This window comes from Ambystoma mexicanum, chromosome 3p, assembly GCF_040938575.1.
Source record: "Ambystoma mexicanum isolate Mex_15411 chromosome 3p, UKY_AmexF1_1, whole genome shotgun sequence".
Taxonomy (NCBI): domain Eukaryota; kingdom Metazoa; phylum Chordata; class Amphibia; order Caudata; family Ambystomatidae; genus Ambystoma; species Ambystoma mexicanum.
Window position 1 is genome coordinate 1,262,466,754 of NC_090925.1, and position 25,776 is coordinate 1,262,492,529.

Consider the following 25,776-nt stretch of genomic DNA (forward strand, 5'->3'; position numbering starts at 1 on the left):
CTTTGTTAAGAATTGCCCCTCCACCCCCTCTATTCCTGTGACAATCTGTGTGCCCGTCTCGCCACGCACCACCCCGGCCAAGTAGCGACCAGGCGGCTCTTCCTCCCCATATCTACAGCTTGTATCAGTTTCGTAATAAAATGTGCCTCTTTATCCGCCAATTTGCGGAACTTCAGCTGATTTTCCCTTGATAATTTCCAGGAGCGCCCTGTTTCCCATAGTTCCATATTTTTTTTTATTTTTTATTTGGCATATGGTTTGTTACAGACCCTTGCAAATTATCACATGGCTTAAGAGAAAGATCAAGAGGATTAGACAGACATTGATCATATAGTTCAACAACCAAATCTAGAAATTCATTCATTTTTCTGCTAAAATCATATTAAAAAGTTAATTCATAAAAGATGTTAGGGCAAGAGACATTCTAACATTATCTCCTTTGCATAATCACACCCACCAGACTTCGCTTTCTCGATTTAGAAACTCTCCCACTAGGACACCCAGAAAGTTATTTTGCTGGGCCATCAACTCTGGACACAAGGGCGAGGTGCATTAGTGTTTCACGCTGGGTTTTAGTGTCTACAAGCATCCTTGTCTCCAATGCCCATTTTTCTTGAAGTCAATACCTGGTTCATTGGCAAAAGTTTCAGTCTGATATGTAGTAGCACATTTCTGTGGTGAGGCCTTGGAAATTTGGTCAGATATTTCGGGACCATGTTCCTTTTGTTTGTGTCCGATATTATGACCATGTGGATGATATTTCACATGTAATTCTGCAATTTTTATCCAATCCCAAACTTTTTTCTTTGCTGCATCCGGATTAGTCAAAAGGAGATCAAGACTTATATCTACTTCTGTCATTAAAGCTAGGCAGTCTTTGGACCAAATGGTTAGAATCCACTCTTCATGCACTGTTTTTCTCAGGTCAATAATTTCATACTGTTTTTGGTTGATTTTGGAGAGACAAGGTCCTAAACAAGGAAAGAGACTTCCAACGACGCTGCATAGATGGAGAGCAGACCTAGTTCTTGTCGTTTTGATTGATATCGGAACACACCTTGGTAATTTGAGTTTTTTTCTCCAAAATAGGCCCTCCAAGGTGCTCCAAACCTACATGGGAGACTTGAAGATGCTTTGGAACCGTAGGTGATGATGGGAATGACTTTCTGTCTGTAAAACTTGATTAATGATAGTAAAACCTCAGCAGCCCCGGCTAGGGGCTATCTGGGTTCAGTCCTGGCGCCTTAGGCGCCAGGCTCATAGTAGGAATCAGTCCTGGCGCCTAAGGCGCCAGGCTCATAGTCATTACTTACTTCAGGCAGACCATGCTGCAAATGACTCCAATACAACATGAAGCCTGAAAGGGACTATTTTTCTACAGGGACTTTTTTTTACTCGGGTGTGGTTCTAGGGACTTCTTACCTGGGACTACTTTTGAGGCTATTTAAACCAGGCCCGACCAGCAACCCACGCTTCGCGTTATTCTGCATCCAGCAGCGTAACACTCACCGTGCCTGCAGCCTGCATCCAGTCTTCTGCCACGCCCGCCTCGAATCCGGAGCTCCTAAAACAAAGAGGAAAGAAAGGGACAAGGTTAGAAAACAAACTTATTTCTATTCCACACCTGATTCTGGATCCATCTTGTCTACGGACCTGTAAAGAACATAATTTCTGCACGCGCCGCACCTCCAGCTGCAGCGCCCCGCCATACTCACCAGTCTTCACAGCATCCTTCGGGTCGGCGCTGCCTCCATCGTTTCTTCGCCGAACTTTGGCACCTAGGAGACAAAAGAAAACCACAAGGTGAGCCGAGGGAACCAACAAATATAATTCTTACCACCATAGACTGACCTGATTTACCCCTGGAGGCATCCTTTTTTGACTCTCCATATTTTCACGTGCCGCATCTGTAAAGAGAGACAAAACAACACGTTTCCTCGTGCAACATTTACCGGACAGCGCCGGGTAATACAGACTCTTACCTGAGCGCCACCAGCTGCCACAAGAGCATCTTTTCACGAGCCAGCTGCAAGACAAGAAAGGAAGGGGGGAACAAGAGTGAACATCGGACATATTGAACTCTATGAACTTAATACTTACTGGTCCTCACCAGGAACCTCAGAGTCAATACTCTCTGGAACTCTCCTGAGCCTTCAAACCAGTGAAGTAACTGGAATCGGCGCGCCCCTGCAAATCCAGGCAGGATGGAGAGCTCCTCTTTCAAGAATATAAGGTGAGATTGTTGTGAGGGCATTTCGGAGGTGATTAGTTGGGGAGGACTGTGGGGGTGCCATCACTTGAATCCACAAGTGGCTAAATCCATCTCTCCACTTGCAGGAGAATATTTCTACGGGTTAAGCAGACAAGATTAGGAGGGCAGATCCAGTCAGTCATCGCTGCACTACGCATCACGTGGGTGGAGACCGCAGCTGTCCGGGTCCGACCGACGCCCCTGTGGGAGCCAGGTGAGCGTAACAATAACATGTAGACACAGTGAGTGCAACCCACTGTTCCCCCTCTCCCTAACGAGCACTCCGGAGAGCTACTGCCGCGGCGGCCGCCGGGGGAGGTCTATACTGGGGCACCAACACTGCGGATTGTGAAAACTACGAAGCCCTAGTCTGGGATCCACCGCGTGGGCTGCTCTAGGCGAGGGCCTCCAGACAAGCAGAGTGGGCTGCATAACACCGGCCCAGAGGAGAGGAGACCCCAATCCCACAAGCACACCGAGCAGTGGACCGCATATTGGACCACAAAAAATAAGAAAAGATCTATGAAAGCACAGGGGTCCACGTAATAATACACTGCGCGTAGAGTGCTGCTTTGGGGGCTCCCCAACACTACCTACACACAGAGGGGAGGTGAAGTGGTGCACTTCCATAACCCCCAAAACCACGCAGTGACCTGACTCCGAAACTCAGTAGACCCTCAACGTCCCCCTCCACTCACTCTGCACCCTGCACCAATAAGGCACCGAAGATAGTGCAAAGCAGAGTAGAGGCTCCCACACATCATAGAAGGGCCTTCCACTCTTATAATGCTGTAAGGTGACAACATATTCCTGGAACCACACTGAAATCACCAGAGAAGAACTCCGAAACGGAGGGTTGGGTCCCCACTAATGGGGCGAGTGCCTCCTCCGCCACAGTAGACCATAGATGACCATCAGAAGAAAACTGGCCTAATTCGCCTAGAGGATCTCCTCTCATGGAATCAATATGAGGGCTTCTGAGCAAGCGCAAGGAGGGTACATATAACATAAAACCAACATAAAAGGAGGTGGGGGAAAACAGTCCTGCACGATTCATGCACTAAAGACAGCGCAAGGCAAGCCAGGAGTCTCCACACATGGTAGACCGACTTCACACTCCCATTGAGCAGCAGGGAGATGACGTACCCCTGAATCATATCAAAGTCCCCAGAGACGAACTCCGAAGCGGAGGGTTGGGCCCCCACTAACAGGGCAAGTGCCTCCTCCGACACAGCAGACTCTCTATGAACATTAGAGGAAAACTAGCCAAATTCACCTACGGGTACGCACAACCACCCCCAGATACAGACGACATGGATAAAGTGGTCACGGAAGCATCCCCCTTAGAGTCTACGGTGACAAAGGGAGACATTGCTGCCCTCCTTAATGAGATAAAGTCGATGGGAGCCAACATTGGGGGCAAGATAGATAAGATAACACAGTATATAGATAAGATAGAGTAGAGACTTGAAGGAGTCGAAAGCAACCAAGCCTCCATCGATACTCTTGAAACCTAGATGACTCCTGAATAAGAGAGATTCAACAAAGAGAGGAGGAATTCTGACTAAACATGGATGACTTGGAAAATAGAGAGAGAAGAAACAACCTTTGCTTTTTTGGCATCCCTGAACAAGAAGGCGAGACGGAAGGGGATCTCAGGAAAACATTCCATAATATCAAAATATTGGTTGCGGATGAAGACATTGACGAACCCAAAACAGAGAGAGTACATAGGGCCAGTGGACCCACAGGTGGCCCAAGATCTGTCCTAGCCAAGTTCCATAGGCACCAAGACAAAGCGAGGATTTTTGGGAAAGCCAGAAATGGAGGCCCGCTCACCCTCGGGAGGGGGGGGCGTGCAGATCTCCATCTTCCAGGACCTATCATCACTGACCTTGGCATTTAGAAGAATGTGCGGCCCTCTCACAAAGTAGCTCAAGGAGCTAGGAACTCCATACAGATGGGGATACCCCTTCTCTCTATCATTTGAACATGAAGGAAAGAAAATATGATTAAAATTGGAAGGCGATTCGTGAATGTACCGCTGATCTACTGGAAACGCATTCAGAAAGAGGAGACCGAGAAGAGGCAGGACAGAGTACCAGACGTTGGGAACTACAAGGACCGCAGAGGAAAAGAGTCAAGGGATCCAGGAAATACAGACGGGGCAACGTCACACTGGATAATAAGTGAAGGAGATGGTCTGCTAAAAAGAAACCTACCTACCGGACACCAGGCGGCGGACACAGATAATGGGAGGACACCTGAATGTCTTAGATCGCTTTCAGTGTGAACGGATTGAGTAGACGTTCAATTGAGGTCTCATCTCCGGAGGAGAGCGGTCTACCTATCGAAGATGAGCAGCAAAGTTGCCTAGGTCATCACATATCCTTTCAGAGGAACGGTTTTGAGTTTTGGGGGATTGCAGGGGGGCTCATATTGTACTGAGATTATTCATTGGATAAGGACCGTGAGGTAACGGTTCCCACTGGTGGTTCGACGATGGATCCACCTTTTCAACTGATCCAGATGGAACGCCATCACCAAGAAATGGAGGATGAAATAGGAAGGGTGAGGGGAAAGGGGAGGTGGAGGGAGGGGGGGTGAGAAGAGACCTTACACTTAGGCTTACACAGACACACAAATGGTACACAGATGCCATAGCGAGGCATCAACTGATAAGAAAGGGTCCTCTAAAAGGTACAAAAACAAACGGCAGTTAGTACAGATCAAACGGTGGGAGACCTCCTCAGGGCGTCGGGACATTAAACGTCAAGGGCCTTAACTCTCTGACAAAGAGATCCCTAGTAAATAGAGAATTCTGTAGGGGACAATTGGACATTCTCTTTCTGCAAGAAACAAAATATGCCAAGGGAGAGGAAGGGAAAATTCTAGGGGCGCGTACAGGTATAGAATTCTGGGGATCTGGACCTCTGAGAAGTAAGAGTGGGGCTACTCATCCGTAAAGAACTAGGTTTTGTGAGCTCCAAGATATGGGGAAACATTGAAGGGCGGGCCCTACTCGTTGCAGACACTGTGGGAAAGGTAAACATCCCTCTTGCAACCGTCTACGCCCCTAACACGGGCCAGACAAAATACCTGACTAAGACAGTCCCTAAAATTATGTTGGAATCAAACGGACCGGTTCTCTTAGGTGGGGACTTCAACTTATGGGCGAACCCCAAATTGGACAGGAAAGCAGGCAAAGGGAATGCGAGGGAACCCACTGAAGGAAGGGATGGGGAAGTTATGGGCATGTTTGATATATATGATCTCAGAGATGTATGGTGGTATCGCCAAAAGGAGCAAGGGTATACGTTCCACTCCACCCCCCATGACACCTTTACTAGGATTGATTATATATACTTAACTGGTGAAATATGTAATGCCGCCAGAAGGTCTGCCATTATACTGATCGCCTGGTCAGATCATGACATGGTCACAGCCAACATTGACTGGGAGAAGATGCCCGGGAAAGGCGGTCGGTGGCGATGTAATGAATCAGTTTGGAAGGACCCAGTCTTCAAAACAGGGATGGAAACTGAAATTACTGAATATATAAAGACAAATAACACAGGCGAGGTCTCCAACCTAGTGGTTTGGGAAGCGGGAAAGGCGACCTGGTGGGGAGTCCTGATCAGAGAAGGGGCTAGGAAGAAAAGAGAAAGACACCGCGAAAACAAACTTAGGAAGGAAATCTATCAACTCGATAAGGAGGCGAGGGAAGAAGAATCAGGAAAAGTAGATAAGATGGTGGAGGCAAAAAAAACAGGGAAGAGCTCCACCTTCTAGAACACGGGATGATAGCCTGTAAATTACAGCTTCTGAGACAGAAGTTCAATGAGAAAGGAAATAAGGCCGATTCTCTGTTAGCAGCCAGGCTATGTGCACAATGGGCAGAGCGGAAGGTCCAAGAAATACAGAATCAAGGCCCCTACCGCATCGTTACTAACACAGAGATCCCTGAGGCCTTTGCCACCTTTTATGAGACCTTATATAGATCTGACACCCACCTTGAGGAATCGGACACTGAGGAGTATCTATCCTCAGTGAAGATTCCACAAATAACATATGCAGAACGCCAGGCGTTAGAGGGCCCAATATCGGAAGAAGTCGTCCAAAATGCAGTCAAGAGACTGGCATTGGGCAAATCTCCCAGTGAAGATGGCTTCTCCGCAGGATTCTATAAAGCCTTCCTCTCCCCCCACCTCCCCTTTATGGCGGAACTATTTAACGAGATCCTGGACACTGGAAGGGCCCCGGACTCCTTTGTCCGGGCTCGGGTCTCAGTAATCCCCAGGGAAGGCCGGGACTTTAAACAATGTGGCTCATACCGCCCAATATCGAATATAGATGCCAGAATATACACCAGCATTCTAGCTGCCCGACTAGAGATATACTTGCCGCGTCTAATACATCCGGATCAGGTTGGCTTTATACTCGGGAGACAAGGTGCTGATACAATGAGGAAAACCCTATACTTAATGAAAAAAAACGACCCAGCTCTCCTCGCCATAGATGCAGAGAAAGCCTTCGATAGGGTGGAATGGGGCTTCCAGAAGGCAATCCTCCGCAAAGTGGGAATAGGTCTGAAACCTAGAGGATGGATACAGGAAGTGTGTACACATCACCCAGGGCCGCTTTCTTGGTCAACGGCGAATACTCGTGCTGGTTTGAACTGGGTAGAGGAACGTGACAAGGATGCCCTTTCTCAGCGATTCTCTTTGCCCTCTCTGTAGAACCCCGAGCCCAGAAACTACGAGAAGACCCTCAGGTCGAAGGACTCAAATTAGGACTCAGAGTATAAAGTCGCCTTATATGCAGATCATCTGCTATTGCATGCCTCGAATCCCATGTCCTCAATTTCCAGAGCGATCCAGTTGATTAAAGAGTATGGCACCCTATCCGGTTTTAAAATCAATGAGGCCAAATCAATCCTGTTTCCCCTCCATGAAACCAACCCAGCAGACGTAGATGCCCTATGACACCCTGATATTAACAAAAGATAAGGGAGGGATGGGACTACCAGACTTGAAAAAATATTATGAAGCGGCCCAACTCCGAATTCTGATTCCCCATTTACGGAATGATAAAGAACTCCAATGGGTGAAAATGGATAATCATTCTGTCACTGGTGACGGTCTTGGAGTGGCTATGGGTTCCGAGAACTAAATTGGTACGGGGACTAAGAAAGCACACTATACTGGGAACCATCTGGGAAATTTGGAGGGCGAGGAAAGAAATGGTGGGCATAACCTCATGGTCGTGCCCCCTGAGCCATATATGGGCCCCTGGGATCAGAGAAAATATCCCTAATCTAGACAGATTTCAGACGTGGTTCGAAGCAGGCTTGGAGAGAGCGGGCCAATTCTAGCAACAGGGGTCCTTCATTACAATTGTTGATCTGGGTGAGAACTTGGGTCTGGGCCCCCTCCCTGTCTTCTACTTCTTACAGATCAAGGGAGTTATGACAAGGGCCGAATGGAAAAATAAAGTCGACAGAGAACTTACCCCCTTTGAAAAACTCCTGGACTCTAGAACAGAAATTAAGGGCTTAATATCCGCTATGTATAGGGAACTAGTTGAGGCGGGAGGGGGCTCTACGTCGCAACTAAGGAACAGGTGGGGGAGAGATTTTGGGAAGGAAATTTACCCAAGCATGTGGGCGAAGATGTGTAGGGCGGCACCCCAAACCTCAATAGCCTGCCAATACACGCTTCATGCAATAAAATTATTGCACAGATGGCAATAGAACCCCCTCAGACTCTCCAGAATGTTTCAGTCTTTAAGCCCATTGTGTTGGCGTAAATGTGGTGGAATAGCAGACTATTGGCACATGTGGTGGAACTGAGACAAAATTAAGATCTATTGGAGAGAGGTCTTGGGATGGATCAAGGATCTCGATGGAATCACAAGAACTGCAGATCCCTTCTCAGTTCTTTTTGGGTTTGAGCAAGGGTAAGATGAAAGAGAGAAGATCAAGGGGCTGGCAGCCCACTTATTATTAGCAGCCCGTCCTGCCTTAGTCACGAAATGGAAGTCGAGTAAACCCCGAGCAAAAATGAATGGGTGAATGTTGCATCGAACCTAAGCGTCATGGAAAAGATAACTGCAACCCTGCATGGAAAATCGACTCAATGCGACATGATATGGGGAGACTTTGTAAGCCGGTATATGCCAGGGACAACCCAGTAACTGGTGCTCAGCAGTCGGAAAATTACACACTCCCCCTGGAGAACATACCCCAACCTGATATGCTGCGAAAAACCTAAAACAAGACCCAAAGGACCCCATATCTTAGATAACTAATGTCAGTGTATAGCCTAGATGCGTCATAAAACCGAACAATGCTCTACTCTCTATTCCTGGACTACATATATAAGTTAACGATTCTTCTTAGCCAGGAATGGAATATTGAGGGCAGTAGGGAGGTTGCAGGGATGTAAAAGGGGATAGTTCTCTGTTTTTACTTTCTCTTTTGTTGATTTAAGTACAGGTTGTTTTCCCAAATGTTAATCTTGGGAATGAGAATGTTACAGAAAGCTATAGTTTGTTTGAACTGTACAATTTTTGACAACTGTTTTGCAAATGTATCCCTATATAACTTCGAAAATCTTAATAAACTTGAATTTAAAATAAAGATATATATATATATATCTCTTCATGTAAGGCTGACACCAGTGTGGCGTCTAATAGAGCCGCTGGCAACATCCTCCATAGCGGTCGGGGCTTTGGCGCTGTGCTCAGTGAAATGGGCATTACCAACGGGGAATGGTCCGACAGTGTATGCGGCAAGATGTGCATGCATTTCGTTGATATCAACCAGTAATCAATGCGGGACATTGCGATGAGTAATGTGTATTCGGTTTCTTCCGGTTGTTCCTCCCACCACACATCTACCAACCCATACAAAGTCATTATTGGTGGTTGAGTAGTCCCTGTAACCCTATGTTGTCTTGTGCTTGACCTATCTTTAGATATATTGAGAATTGTGTTAAAATCTCCTCCTCATATGATGGGGAGATCCAGTGTTTTCACCAGTATTCTCGAACAGTGTATAAAAAGCGGGGTCATCAATGTTTGGACCATATGGGTTTATCAACATCATCTTTTCCCCTGCTAGTTCACCTCTGATGATGACGTATCTCCCTTTGGGATCAACCTGGACGTCATTAGTGCTGAAAGCAAGTGATTTATGTATCAATGTGAGTACTCCTCTTGCCTGAGATGAGTAGGAGGTGTAGTACCTTTGTCGCGCCCACTTAGGTGCAAACCCATTGTGTGTGGAGCCCAGTGCTGTAGCATCACAATTTTAGGGGAGTGTCTTTCAATGTACGCTAATAGCTTTCTGGCTTTAATGGGCTTATTAAGACCCTGCACATTCCAAGAGATCAGCACTCTTGGGTCACCCATTTGTTTTTAGTTTTCGCTCAGTTTCTCTATGTAAGTGTGCCCGTATTATGATGACCGCAGCGCGACCCCTACCAGTCTGTCAACCTGTCCGCCAACTTTTATGTAAAGCTCCCGCCTCTCTTTATCCTGGTGGGCCATTCCCAACTGCCCAATCGGGGTTCTGCCCTCTCCCAGATGCCCAACCTTGTAAACATCCCCCCACCCCAGCCCCCTCCTCCCTCACCATCTACCGCAACTTGATGATGCACCCTTTGTGTAACCATGGAACTTCCCTGGGGCGCATTACTAGCAGCTACCATCACTTGGTCCTGCCAGTCGAGCGCCTCCGCACAGGCTTCAATTAGACCATCTTTGTGTGCCTGTACATTTGTTATAAACATAAACTGCTGGGTTAAGGATATGGTAGAGCCTCCCACTCAGTCCCCCTTGTCTTCCAATCTCTCTTCCAGTCTACGCCGCGGTCCTGCCATGCAGGGCTAATGGACGCCTCCACGTAGTTCATAGCATCTGCAGGATTCTGAAAAAAAGTGTGCTCTCTGTCCATGCTGAATTTGCTGTTTGGCCGGAAACATTAAAGCATATGGGACCCGCCGTGCTCTCCGCAATCGCTTCACCAGGTCGTATGTTCTCCTCTGGGCTAGTATACCGGCTGAAAAGTCTGGGTAAATGTGTATGTTTGCTTCATAGTGAAGTGTCCCTTGCTCTCTTCATAACTTCAGGATGAGGTCTCTGTCTCTATAATTGAGCATTTTGGTGATGATTGTGTGCGGAAGGGTGCCCGGTCTTGTTGCAGGGGCGAGGGTGCGGTGCGCACGCTCAGCCAAGAAGTGTGTAGAAAAAGCGGCCAATACAAATAGGGTTTTCAGGAGTGTTTCAATGAATGGTTCCATTGGTCCCTTATATGCTGCCTCCGACACCCCGACAATGTGCACATTGTTTCTCCTTGAGCATGACTCCAAATCTTCACATTTGCCTCTCACTTTAAGTTCCATCTTTAAGCTGGTAATATTGCGGTCGTGTTGACCCACCTTGTCCTCTACTTCGCCAATTCTTGTCTCTACTTCATTGATACGGCCGCTCTCCTTTTCTAACTTGGATTTAAGGGATCCTATGTTCGCAACAATGTTGTCCAGTTTTACATTCACTGACATAAATACACTTTGCATGGCTGATAGCAGGTGGCATTTTCGGTTGTTGCTTCCTGTCCGCCGCCCCTGCGTGGATCTGATGCCCCCCTAGGCAGCTAGTAAATTAGTCCCTTGGTCCTTTTTTCTTTCCTGCGTCTTTCGCCATGCTGTGCTGTTGCTTTTAAAGGGGGATATTTCTGCGGGTACCCGAGGTGGTGGTGACCCTTTTCCCGGGGTGCGGGTTGGCTGTGCGATCCGTTTTGCATCAGAACCCCTCTGCGCAGCTACTGCTTCTGATGTTGCTTGGATAATGGTTTTGTAGCTTTTGCAGTTGTTCGTGTTCTGGCTGTGATCTTCACCACTGACCAGCGCGACTTGGGGGTCTGCACCTCATTTTCGAGATTCCTATGTTTCCCGGGTTCTGCCCTTTGGCAGGGGGGCAGTGTCTCCGATTTGTACTCCTGGCCTGCCCTCTGACACCTCGTGCTTAAGTTATCATCTGTTTATGGATGCTTGCAATGCAACAATTAAGGAGCTCCTTCTCGGGTAGCAGTGGCACCCTGTCGATCTGGGAGCCCCCACACCAATTTACTGCTGACTACGTGGATATGGGAGGTGCAGGAGCAGTCTGTTCTGTGGGGGCCACCACAGTCACTCCACTGTTTCAGCAAATTTCATGCTGCACTTGTTGCACAGGGTCTTCCAAGTTATGTCCCCTATAGTGTCTTCCCCATCTTATGGCTTACAGTGCACTGTGGTCCTGGCCACGCCGCATGACCTCTTGTGTGCCGTGTTTATTAATGCCTGGGGGCGGGGGGACTGGAGACAGGTTGGAGGGCCGCTGTTTTGCTGCTGGGTGCCGCTGCCATGCCAGTATCTGTTGGGCTGCCGTTTGACTGGGCCTAGGTGCAACGGGCTGCAGAGGGCCCCGGTCAGGCGGCGCAGTGTTACCTTTGGCCGCCAGTCTGGCACGTGTCTTATTCTTCTCCTTTGTGTCTCCACTCTGATGTCAGGCCGAGAGACGACACCACCCCTTCCCCTCGCAGGCCGCTGCAGCGCCGGTCCCCAGCAGGAGTTCCTCCTCCTAGTCTTGGAGGTCTGGGTCAGCGTCCGCCTCAGCTTTGCAGCGTTGGAGTTGCCGTCTGCCTCTCCTCTGCCGCCGAGTAATTCCGGGACCCCAGCTTTCACCCTCTGCCGTGGCGGATCATCAGCTTTCTTCTGCAGTTTAACCGAGAGTTAGAAGGTACTTCTGAGGATATTTTAGCGTTTAGGATGTTGACTGATACGGAGCTCCTCGTTCAGGCAGCCATTTTCTTCGCTGCTCGACAGCACCTCCATGATTTTAGTTAAGAATTTTTCAGTTAAAGAAGTTGAGAAATTCCTGGCAAGTGAGTATACCAGGAAAGGAGCAATTGTGCGGAGGAGAAACATAATCTTCAGAAAAGTGTTCTATGAAAGAGACATTTTGGTTTTGCCATTCTAAGAAAAGACATTGTGGAGAAGATACGGGTTTTGCTATTCTGACAACCGTATATTCTATGGATGAGACCTTTTGCTTTACCAAGGGTCTCGCTTTGTGTGGAAAATACATTTTCCCGTTCATTTGGCAGTAACATTATTAGATCCACATATTCCCACAGGCTTCATGAATTGGTTCAGGGGTAGTGAGACAACTCCTGAATACAAGACTTTCCTTTGCTGGAATTACCTATTTTGAACTTTCACATTATCATTTGTTGGGTTGAATCAGAAACAATTACCTTGCACATTTTTGTATATGTTAATATGCGGGTCAGATACAATGTGGACACAAGGTCAACTTGCTTTAGTTTTAGTTTCACAGCTAGGGACAATCTTGTTAGGATAGGAACAGATAAGCCTTTATCCCACCCTTTTTGTGTAATAAAACATGGCAAATGTTTAGAACCCTACAACTGTCTACCTTTCATGTCTGACCCCTCACAGTCCTCTGTGGTTGTTAGGAAGGCATTGGTCCTTTTTTTCCATTATGAAAGGGGTGTCCAGCGGTCCAGTACCAGGAACCATCTCACCAGAGCTCGGAACCGCTGATTAGCTGGACCCAAATCCTGATGCTGAAAGTGACTTCTGCACCAGCGGCCCGTAGACCCACTGCAAATGAACCAAGACACAAAACACGGGAGCCCAAGCAATTACAGGAGTCTCCCAAATGGTCTCTGAATAGATTAAAGTACAGTGGCGGAGATGAGAAAACCTGTTTCTATCCCACCAACTTAACGGGAGTAGGTCCTTGCCCTACCTCTCCGTTGCCTGACAGTGACTGGTGGAGTTCTGGTCAAGGATCACCCCCTGAACTTCCACTATGGTTGTAGCATTGGGAGAATGCTTTCTAAGAACTTTTCTTCGATTGTTCTTTAACTTTGAAACACTTACAAACTGTCTGTTGGCTTTGCCAACACTTTTCAGACTAATTTAAAGACTACTAACCTCCTGTAAATGGGTTTTATTAGGACTTGTCACTCTAATGGCACCAGGTCCCATCTCTTCTAGCAAGGGTAGGACTTTAAAAGTGTAGAACTTCATAAGGTTGCATAATGTGTTTTTATCTCCTTTGGTCTTATATTTTACTTCTCAAATTGAATTATTAGTTACCTTGTCTTTTCTTCACTTGCTAAAGTGGACCTATGCTGATCTAACTGTGCTTAAAAGTAAAGTGTTGGTTATCTGTAGCCAGAACGCCCCAAAAGTGAATGTTTATATAATAGTGTATGCTTAGTGATTTACTTGCATGTGGTTTTTAATTGCCAAGAGTTATCCAAGGCCTAAACAAAAATAACCATATTTGTATACATTCTGCCCAACTTGTGTTATTGAAAGTGCTGTGTGTGTGCTTAAGTGAACCCTTCTCTAACCTTACTACTCAGTCTGTAAGAGGATTCAATTCAACACTACAGCTAAGTCAATGCCTAGTCTGGGATACTGAATGGAAACCCTTATTGATATATCTTTATGTCCAGTTCATGCGTTCTGGATGACTACCCCTATATAACACCCCTCTCTTGGAATCCCCCAGACCCCACTGAGCCAAGAAGTAGTTCTGTTTTGCAAGTTTAAAGGTTTATTTGATAATTTAAACAATATATATATCACACTTTATAATAATTAATAATTGAATATCACACTTAATCTGATATGATAAAGATTAACAACGGAGAATCTGGCACTAGCACACTTCTTTATAATCAATGATGAGTGGTTATAAGATGGATAAGATAGCAACAATACTTTGATGGTTTCAAATGGATGCAATGTGGAATGAAATGCAGTACAGAAAATAACTTGATAGGATTTCAGCAAAAGACAATGTAATCACTTTCTTGGACAATTCACCCCCCCCCCCCCCTTTATGCAATGCAAGGAAATGGAAGGAAAGCACACAGTTCTCAGAAATGCAATCAAATGTAATTCAGTTCACCCCAGCAAGCTTAGACTACAGAAGTTTGAAACACAGGCCCAAAATGCTTTTATATGTGCTGGCAATGAAGTGAAAAATATGCTAAAATGCTTTTAATTCCCTCTAGAGGTTCAGGGTGAGTGGTATCAAGTTAATATTAGTCCAGGCTCGCTCTAGCAATGATTCAGGGATAGTTCTTAAGAGGCAAACAAATTTTTAGCAAGGAAAGCAAGGAAGCTGCTGTTTTCACACGTGGAGAAATTTGCAAATCGCTATAAAATTATAAAATTTGCGAGTGCGTTGTTCGCGATTGCGGCAAAGGTATAGGGGGTAGGAATGCGGTTCTATGTTAGTTGAAAAGCCAAGATTCCCAGCTTTCAGAGGAAAGTTACTGCAAGTCTCTAAGACAAACGGTCACGGAGATATGAGCGATATGGTAAAGGTCGTTTTTCAGATTTGAAATTTTAAAAGTTCAAAGTGACAAGTGACAGCTAGCAACTAGAAATGACAGGTGACAGCTTTGCAAATGACAGGTGACAGTTAGGAGGCAGTTCTATTTAGATTAAAATAGCTTGGATTACATTATTTTAACTAAGAGATTGGTTCTGCTAGGTACTCACAATATATTTAGAAATAGAATGCGCCTCGCCACGGACGGTCTCTGCGCACGGCGTCGGGGTCAGCTCTACTCTGCTGGTCTGGGTCTCTGGTTCTGATCAGGTCTGTGGGTCCGGATACAGCGGTCTCTGGTTCAGCTGGTCTCTCTCTGGATACAACACTGCTCTCTGGCAAATGGCAAGAGTTCTTGCAAAGGATTCAAACAGCTCCCCTGGCTGTGATAATGGCAATGATTTGAGGCCTGCTAAAGAGGGATTTAGCTTGTAGTTGTCCTCTCTGCTACAAATTCTGAAGTAAAGTCTTGGTCTCTGAAGGTGGATAGATTGAAGTCTCTATGTTGGCTCTCTGGAGGTTGATGGAGGTAAAGTATGGATTTTCCCGGCAGAGCGTCCCACAGCAGATGGAATAGAATGTCCCTATCTGTCCTGTCTGTCTGCTTTTATGTGTTTTGAAAGTGGGTGTGTGAGCAGCATCACTAGCCAGCCCCTCTCCACTTGTCATTGGCCACTTCCTCCTCTTCCCCTTGATTGGGGGAATGAAATGAAGTGTCATCATGATGAGGTCTGTTTATGATACAGAGAACCCACCCCTGTCAACTTTACACACAATCTATATTTGATCAAAAAGACATATTTCATAGCTACACAGTGGTTTGAAATTACATGCACCCATCATGCATATCACATGAGATATACCCTGTTCAAATCTGCTCTTCCTGAGAGCTTGCATTGAGAAATGGCAACATATTTCACTTTTTGGTCAAGTTACCAATATCAGATTCTTACTCAAATTTACCCAAATGTGTGCAAGGCATGCAGGCATTAATTGATGAAGTATCAGACTTTTCACATGCAGACATTTTAAGTAATACCCTCTTAACTGCTAGTTTGCCCCCAGATCATGCCACCGGTTCTAAAAACCTCTTAAAATGTGGGGAGAAAAATCACAAGAATTATGGTATCATTTAAATAATTATGACAAGTCCATACTATGAGTTATTCATCTTTTTCTAAAACCATATTCTGGCTACAGGGGTGTGGTTTCCCAAGTCACATGGTGTAGAAACCAGTTTTTCCACTTTCTTCAAGCTCAGCCTCTGTCTCCAGTTTCTCCCCCTCCCAGTTTCTGCCAAGCCAGCTTGCTCTCACATGCAGTGCTCCTCCCCTTTCCCTGCAGGAGGAAGCCACTTTTACGACTCCCACCAATAAAACATTTGCCTGAGTCAGGACAGGGCTTTGTTCAATTTCCTGCAGAGCCCAGGTAATTCAATCAGAGAAGTGTCAGATTCCTTTTGGTGGGAGCAGCAAAAGGCAGCTAGGCCTGGGAGCTGCTGTGGATCCAGTTTCACTCCAATTGGGGGGAAGTTGTCAAGCAGAATCCAGTTCCTTAAGCCAGGCCCCAGCTAATGTCACTTTTAGTTACCCAGTTTTCTGCATTCAAATAAAACTAACCATTTTTACATATGCAGCTAGAATGCTGATTCTAAGTGTAAAACTATGACATTTAAACAATTGCAACCTATGTGACACTCAAAAGTAGGTCACTCATTTCTTTTAAACATTTAGGTTTTTAGTGTCTTTCAGTCCAAATTTACTTAAACTGCTGAAATCCACAGCTCAGCCAGTCTTGTATAAACCTTCAAGTCACTTCAGAATATAACTTTACATTGGATCCACCTCTCAGTAAGTCTTTCTTTGGCCTGCTTTGGGTTCATTTATTCAGTTTTACACAAAAAAAAAAGTCTGGTGTTGTTTTAAAACGCCGGCTTTCTGATAGTGGTGAGTACTGGTAATGCAACCATTTTGGGGATTTTTCTTGGATTAATGCATTCCAAACAGGAATGGTTCTTACATGGTAGTAAATCCTTGCTTAACATTGTTTTGATGGGGCTCCTTACAGTAAAATGGTTATGTGGAACCCCACAAAAGGGTTGAATCTTTAAAGTGGTCTGGTGAGCCACGATTTCAGTAACTTTTTGACATCAGTAACAGTGGATTTTGTTAACAAAGATCTTTCTTTACACTGGTGGGTGGCAAGTGAGGTAACCATTTTGGTGTGCGCACAAACTGCGTGGTTCTCCTGGATTCTGGCGCACTTGTGGGCTTTTGGCCATCTTGGATTTTCTAAGCCCACAGCACCAAATGTTGCAGCATGATAGCTCAAACGTGGGTCAGGACACCCAACAGATCCCCCCCACGTGACTGCCCTTTGAATTTGAGTCGATGGGGAGTCGGGTGCACAAGGGTTTTGACCCACGCACTGGTCTGTCCGCATAATCCTCTTCCAATTCTGCAAAGGGCACAGTTCAGCATCTTTTCATCCATCCGGTACTGATAGATCGGTTCTCCTCGCCGGTCCTGATGGGAATATTAGGCGGTACAGCGGGCCCCTTGCGTCTCTGCTCCCGGTCTCCGGACCATCCTCCTTGGCCCGTCTCCAGGTTTTCTTTCTCCTAGGACGACAAAGGAAGAGCGGCAATACCTATTCATGGACATTTCTCCCCCACCATTGATATAGTGGGGTGGCATATAAATTTATAGTCAAAACATATGAACATGCACATTTCTTTTTGCATTCAAAAACAAAAACACCCACATTGAGAAACTCAGAATTTGATAGGCGATATGTAGGATATTTTAAGTTAGAACTGAATTAATCTGAGACAGTACCCTCTAGGATTCCAGAGGATTCCTCCAGTTGTTGCAGAGTGTGCCTGGGATGGCAACACTTCAACTGGTTAATGTGGACCCACTTGTCTTCCCCCTCTGCCAAACCGCCTTTGGGGATGCGGATCTTGTAGGCCACAGGGGAGATTTTGTCTATAATCTCAAAGGGTCCCTTCCATGTAGGCAAAAATGTTCGCTGTTTGGCCTGGTTCCTTTGGAAATTGTATAGATAGACCCGGTCCCCCACCTGATATTCCTTCCTGGAAGTCTTCAGGTCATAGTGGGTCTTCATGCTATCAGCTGATCTTTCTAGATTCCACTGAGCATAAGCAAAAGCATGTTGAAGGTGTTTCCTTAAATTCTCCACATACTCATGAGTTGTGGAGGCATTTATTAGTGTCTGCTCTTGGGTCCTGTAGAGCAAATGCTGCGGAAGCACCATTTTGCGCCCAGTCATCAACTCAAATGGTGACATTTTGGTTGCAGATGAAGGGGTAGATCTGATGGCCATTAGGACCAGAGGTAATCGGATATCCCAACTTGGCCCAGAATCCGCCACAAACTTTTTTAATATGCTCACAATGGTTCGGTTATATCTCTCTACTGCCCCAGAAGAAGCTGGGTGGTAAGCAATATGCAACTTCCTTTTGACCCCCAGTATCTCCCACATCTTTGTCATTACTTCACTGATGAAGTGGCTACCCCTGCCTGACTCAATCCTTTGAGGTAGACCAAAACGGGAAAAGATGTGGTTAATCATCAAGGCAGCTGCGGTTTCTGCCTTGCAATTTGGGGCTGGGAGACATTCCACCCACTTGGTAAACAAGCATGTCACAGTCAACATGTACTTATTCCCCCTAGCAGAGCGAATCACTGGGCCTACAAAGTCGATTTGTAAATCTGACCCATGGCAGTGTCATCCCACTCTTTTGGAGAGGCGCACGGTGCGTGAGGGATGATGGCTGAAATTGTGCACACACAAGACATCCCTTCAAGTATTGGTCGAGGTCCTGCCCCATGTGTGGCCAGTATGCAACCTCTCATGTTTTCCAATGTTCTGTGAAATCCCCTATGACCGGCGGTGGCCGCATCATGGGCGTGACTTAACATCAGGCTTCGGAATGCGGTAGGAACCACCCACTGATCGTGGCCAGCTTTGGATTTCCTTACCAACAAACCGTCTTGGATCCGGAACATTTTTGGACATTTCATCAACACCCTTAGGTCCTCTTTCCCAGTGTAATCGGTATCCGTCAGGGGAAAGTTCTCAGGGTCCTCAATGTGCTGGTAAAATTTAACAATTATTGGATCCCCCTTCTGAGCGGTAATCAAATCAGCATCAGGGGTCTCCTTACTCCATTGTGCAATTGAAAGGTCGTTGTGAGCATTTGTCTGGGACCTAGTGATAGCAGTGACCTGGATTTCCCCCAACAGGGACTCAATCTCAATTAGATCCCCTTGGATGGCCCCGGTTTTGGCCAGCTGATCAGCTACGTCATTTCCAGTTTTGTCTGGTCCCTCTACTTTGGAATGACCCTTGATCTTCTTCCAATAGATGGTCATCTCAATCGAGGTGACCAGATCATCAATGTTTTGGATCAACTTCCCATGTTTCAAGGGTTTGTTATTAGCACATAACATGCCTCTGGTTTTCCAATTAACCAGGTGCTCCACGAACCCGTTCCGTACATAATCCGAATCTGTGATTATGACCAGTTCGTGGAGTTGATGCTGGACAGCAGTGAGGATGGCCTGATGCACAGCCATCAATTCTGCCACCTGACTACTTCGGGGACCAATTTTGTATCCAGCGGAGGGTTCTGGGAACTCATTCACCCATGCATTCCCTACGCCGGCCACCAGTTCTTTCTCCCCGTTGTTGTCAACATGGTAAGAGCATCCATCCACATACACAGTGGGCATTCCCTCACACTTGTCTTCTTCAAAGACTTTGTGGGGGGAATTAAGGTATGCCTCCATGTTGTCCTTTATTTTTAGACTTTCGTCCTCGAGACAGTTTTCTCTTGCACAATCATGCAAGTCAGCCAAACCTTGCGCGAGGGGACTCTTCTTGTTTTGGCCATATCTGACCTCCACAGGAAAGCCTTGCATTGACAGAATCCAGGAAGTAATTTGGGAATTACTCACATTTCCGGCCCGGATTCTGTCACTTTGGAGATATTGCAGAGGCTGGTGTGGAGTCTCCACTATGATGTGTTCCCCCTGGATAAACGGGCGGTAATTCTTCAATGCCCACACCGTTGCCAGGAGTGCCTTCTCACAATCGTTGAATTTTTCCTCCACAGAGGATAAAGTTTTGCTCGCATAGGAGATTACTTTATTGACCTTGTCATGCTTTTGGTATAATACTGCCGTCAAGCACGTATTAGAGAACCCCGTCTCCAGGAAGAACTCCTTGTTTCTGACAGGGTAAGCTAGGCAGGGCGCTTGTGAGAGGCTTCTTTTGAGTTGTCTTACTGCCTCGGCTTGTTCTGGACCCCATTCCCACTTGACCCCCCCCCTTCAAGAGATGAATCAGGGTTCTGGTGATCTCTGCGTAGCCCTCAATGAACTTTCTGCTGTAATTAGTCAGTCCAAGGAGGCTCCTTAGTTCCCGCAGAGTTGGGGGTCTTTCAGTTTTTGAAGTGCTTCCACTTTCTTTTCCTGGGGACAGAGACCCTGAGGAGTAATCTCATGCCCCAAGAAATTAACACGGGTTCTACACCACTGTGCTTTCTGAAAGGAAAGTTTTGCTCCGGCGGCCCTCAACTGCGTCAGAACATAACGGATCTCCGCTATGTGTTCCTCCACAGATGAACTTTTGATGAGGACATCATCTACATAAGTCAGGTTACCCCTCGTACCCAGGTCGGGCATGGCCTTATGTAGGAAAATGTTGAATTCATTGCAGGAGTTGAGGTATCCGAAGGGAGACCGGGTCCATGTGCATGTGTATTGCTGGCCCCCAAAGGTAAAAGCCAGCTTGAATTGGTCCTCCCTACTGACAGACATAGTCCAGTATCCATTGGTCAGGTCTATTGCAGTGAATACCTGTGACCCCTGGATCTGGGCCAGCCCTTGGTCAATGTAGGGCAGAGGCCATCTGGAAGTATGGACCCGTTTGTTGAGCTCCCTGAGGTCGGCGCAGAGTCTCCACTGGCCGTTTGGCTTCAATATTCCCAGCACCGGATTATTGAAGGTGCTGTGGACTGGACGGATTATTACCCGGGACTCAAGGTTCTTAATTATTTCACTAAGGGACTCCATTGATGCGAGAGGCAAGCGATATTGCTTCACAAACACCGGAGTCATGCCAGGGTCCGTGGGGATTGTTGTTGTGTGGATGTCGGTGCGACCACAGTCATATGAGTCTACCGCAAAGAGATCTTGGAAATCCAAGAAAACTTGTTTCAACTTTTGCTTTTGTTCCAAAGTCACACAGGCATCAGCTAGGTTGACTCTTTCTTCCACCATCTGCCTGAAGCCTGGAAAGACTTCTGGTTTGGCTATCTCCGCGGCCTCCTCCAGCTGGGTGGAGAAGTTCCTGGTCAGAGTGCTGATTTGGACTGGAGGCTTCAGGTGGCAAAGGCAGCCCTCATGGACCTGGAAAATCACCTCATCCCTCCTGAAGTCACAAGTCACATCTCCCTTACCATAAGGGCAAGAAGTGTACACCAGGAAGTTCCCCCCATGCCGGGTATAAATCCTGTCTGGTGTTGTATTGTCATCACTGTCACTGTCAAAGCAGTCCTTGGGGATTGGCCCTAACAGTTCATTACCTAAATCTATGGAAAAATGTCGGTCATCAACCGCCATTCCAATAATGGTGCCTGCGGCTAGAGTAATACTCTTTAAGTCGCTGTTATCCACCTCTATTGGAATGGTGTCATGTTCTATGTTGACTAATGGAGTTGGGTTTACCCCCAACCCTTGCTGTTGGAGAGAAGCGTTTAGATGTATGTAAGCATCAGGGTTTTGCAGATATTGTCCTCTTTTAACTTTCACTTCCAAGGAGAATTGTCAGGTCCTTTCTGGGATGGTGACTTCCTCTTTAATCTGAATTTCAACTGCATAAGGTAGCAATTGAGCTGACCTAAATGCTTTTTCTGGATCATCAAAGCCCATGGGATTATCCGCTAATCGGGACCAAGCTTTGAAGTTTATTAGGTCCAAACTAATGGCAAAGCGATTGAGAATGTCACTGCCTAAGTAAAAGGCGGCAGTGACGTCTCGCACGACCCAACAATTATGGACTATGCTCTTGTTGCCAATGGAGATTTTGAGCGTACACCTGCTTGGCAGGAGATGTTTGGAATTAGGTGCTTCCAGGTCCATTTCCCATTTGTCTATCAGTTTGAAGGTGGGAATGGCTGGATCTTTTGGGAGTTGGCGGAACATGGCTTCGCTGATGAAGCTCTTACCGTTGTTCACACACACTCGAGCGAGAACAGAGTCCTTCCCATCATTTAATTGGACAGGGAGGAACAACTGCTCTCCAATTTGCTGAATATCAGCCAGGCTCTGAGCTGATTTAACATCTTTCTGGACTATAGGACTGGGAGTTTCTGATTGTGGATTAGTATAGAATCTCAGAGTGTTTCCTTCCAGCGTGGAGTACCACTTTAGACTGGAAGGAAGGTTGATTTTCAGAAATAGAGAGGACCCTCCATCACCAGTCTGTTGTCCTACTGCTATTACTGTCACGTCTGGATTTTGGCTATTCTGGAAGTGAAATTCTTCTTGGTCAGATTTTTGTTCAACCATGTGGCAGGTGCCGTTTAAACTAACATGGTTGACACTCTGTTTTAATTTTATGGGTCGGCTAGTCTGGGTCCAGAGGACCTTGTTTATGCAATCTATTAGGGGTGACAACCTTCTCAGGAGGTCATTCCCTAGTAAACAAGGGGTGCCCTCTGGAGTCACAACTATGACCGGGTGTTTCAACTTGTGTCTCCCAATTTTAATGTCCAAATCTGCCGTCCCCTCGACGGGAATTTCCTTCCCGTCAAAGTTCTGGAGTTGTCCAGGAAGTGAGGTGAGAGGAATTTGGTAATTCCCTCCCCTTCCTGCATTCAGTTCGTCAAAGGCCCTTCTGGACAGAAGGGTAGCTTGAGATCCAGTGTCCAACAGTGCCAAAATTGTACCCTGCCCCTGTACTTGTACCGGGGCATAATATCTTCCCTCCCTCCTCCTCAAGGGGGCACAGATAATGCACATTTTTGGACAACTGGCGGGCTAACTTTCTGGTTTTGGACATTTCAAGAGAAGACATTTGGGCAGACTTCTGTGGAGAGCCTTGGGAATCTGAAAGAAAAAGTTGGCAACTGGAGATCAGAGCCATTGTGGGTTCCCCTGGTTCCGGTTCTGGGCCGCCCCGCCCTTTTTGGAGGCAGTCATCAGGATGGGTTTGAACCAGGGGATTTTGGTATTGTGGGTTCTGGGATGAGATGATGGGCGGCGGTAGCTCAGTCTCCATATCTCCCCAGTCTGGATTGGAATCCCTTGGGGCCCATTTTTCCTTGGGAGGAGTTCCCCCATCTCTGAAGGAGAAGATCCTTTTCCCAGGATCTTCTGAGGATCCCTCTCCCTCAAATTGGAAGACCTGTACTTCCTCCACAAAGTGGGTCTGTTTGGGTCCTTTGTTTCTCCTACCCCCCCTCTGCTCCTTGGGAGGCAGGCTTTCAGGGGCAGGAGATTTTGTTTCCGGTTCCTGGTTTTCCAGGTGCTGTTTACAAGTTGGGAAGGAAGCTTCCTCCAAAGCTTTACACCCCCCTTCCCCTTGTGCCTCCTCCCTGGGAACCGGTGTGTTATCGGGGTGCTGCCCCCATCATTGCTCTGGAGCACCAGGCCCAGAGTTTGGTGCATTCTGTGCCGGCATGCCCATCTGAGGGTTCTGCTGAGCCCTCAGTATGTGACCCAGATCCCGCGCCATGTTTTGAACCTGGCACTCTAACTGGGAAACCCGCTTAGGCTGATACGGGGCCCTGTTTTCTCCCCTGGGCTGATCCGGGAAGGGTAGCTATCCCTTCTTTGGTAGTACCCCTGGTTGGGAAGATTTGGATACCCCTCCGCCCTTGGCCTCCCCGCTCCCGGATTCGGTTGTCTGGGCTCAGGGAATTGGGGAAAGAAGGGTGGAGGATTTTGGGGCTGGAAGTTGGGTGGATACCTGGGGAAGAAGTTCTGCCCAGGGTTTGGTGAGTTTCTGCCCTCCTGTGGGAAGTTGGGAGGGAAGTTCCCTGGGTTAGGTGCTTGGCTGGATCCCCCCCCTTGGGCTGGAGGAGTCCACACATAACCCAGGATGGGTCGATTTCCCTTGTAACGGGGACTTACATAGTCAGGAGAGCGAGGGACCCCATTTGTGGGACTACCTCTTTCACTCCCTGTCTGTGACTGGCCCGAGGACCTTCTGGGCCTAGCATTATTAGGTGCAGGTAGGTTTTTAGGCCCCCCCATCTCCAAATCTAAAACGGGGGTGACCTTTACCTCTGCTCCTTGGCAGCAGCAGGGCTGTTGTTGGCTTTGGGGTTTTTGGGCGCATTATTTTTATTTTCTATTGGCTTCTGCACCTCATAGATCCGGGTCGCCTGTTCAATGACCCATTCTAAAGATCTTTTCTCATGAAAATCTCTCACGAGCTGGGTCATTATGTATTTGGGCAAGGCATGGAAAAACGTATTAATAAATTCTCTATCCGTGCGCACCCTTCTTGTGGTCTGTGCAAAAGCACGCTTTAACTCCTGCACAAATTCTTGTGGGGCCTGATCCTCCCCACATTGTAAATTGTAGGCTGCCTTGCGAGCCTCTTGAGGATTTCTATGAGTAGAAAAATGTTTCAAGATGGCCGCCTTATAGGTGGACCATCTTAAATGATTTTGGTCCTCCAGCCCCGCAAAGAAACTGGAGTATTCCGGGGAGAAGGTCCACTTTACATATTGAATACAGCTTTGGCTGTCCTTCAAATGGAAAGTCTCCATCATTTGCTCAAACAACTCTAAGTGCTCCCAAACAGAATACTTGGCATTCTTATGATAAGGCGTGATGACTCTCCTGATTGCCTTAATCTGCTTTAAGGGGTCCTTAAGCAAGGCCCTTTTTGTCTTATTGGCCCTTTTGGTCCGGGTAACCCTGGTCCATTCATCTTCTGACTCAGAGGCACTGCTCCCAGAGGTTCCCGTCTGTTCTTCCAGGTTTTCCCGGATTCTGCGAGCCTGGGAATGGCTGGCAGAATGTGGGGACCTGGTCTCCTGTATCCTGTACCGCTCAGAGGAGTCTTCAGATCCCTCCTTGCTGCCAGGATTTGATGGGTACCCCCCCCCCCACTGACCTAACTCGGCAGAGGTTTTCAGGATGCCCTTAATGAGCCTACTCTCCTGGGGTTCCCCATTAAATTGCACTGTGCTTGGGCGCCCATACCCGGATGCCCGCCCCTCCATTCCTGGGTGGTACTGGCCTATGAGCCCCATGCTTCTGGCTGGATAGTAATCTGCCATCCCTGTGGCCCTGTGCTCATGTGCGCCAGGGGACATGGGGGTGCCAGAGTCCAGGGACTGAGAGAGATAAAGGCCTCTGGTACTAGGGCTCCTGGGGTTATGCTCAGGAGTTTCTCTTTCCCAGCGAACCTCATCTCTATCCGCCCCTGCTCCCGGTTGCAATGCAAGAGCCTGCGCCTTCAGTTCCTCAGTTAAGGCCTTACTAGACTCTATCAGTCTCTCCTGCATCGCTACCTGTTGTTGGAGTCTATCATTGTGCTGGCAGAGAGCCTCATTCTCTCTCTGTGCCTCCTGATTGGTCCTGGAGCACTGGGCCAGTCTTTGCTGCAGGAGTGTTACCTCCTGAGCTGTGTCCCTATTGGCCTGCTCCTTTCTTGCCAGAGCATCCTCCACCCTCCTGGTGTGTTCTAACAAGTTCTGGCGTTCTTTTTGGAGGTCACCCAGCCCCTGGAGAACCAAGTGATTTTCTTCTGTTTTTCTTTTTAAATGGCAAACTTCCTGGCCTAAAGCGTCTCTTTCCTGACTAAGAGCCTGCATTTGTGCCGCCAGGTCGTCCCTCTGCCTTTGAAAGGCACCAGCTTTCTGGCGTTCTTCATCAAACACTGCCTGGGTATCCAGGTCTTTCAAAATCAGCTTGTTGCTCTTTGCCTTCACTCTATCTAGATGACTTTTCAGGGTGGCTACCTGCTCCGTGCATGCCCTGTTAAAGTCTAATTGTTGCTCCAGCTTTTTCTGGCTCTGCAGTAAGGAGTCCAAACTGTCTTGGTGCTCCTTCTGC

At 47.2% G+C, this 25,776-nt stretch overlaps 1 protein-coding gene across 3 annotated transcripts in view; it reads left to right on the forward strand.

Annotated features, from left to right (window-relative positions):
• ZC3H7B (zinc finger CCCH-type containing 7B) overlaps positions 1 to 25,776 on the forward strand; it is a 1,285,355-nt gene that overhangs the window by 958,854 nt on the left and 300,725 nt on the right. The window lies entirely within an intron of this gene.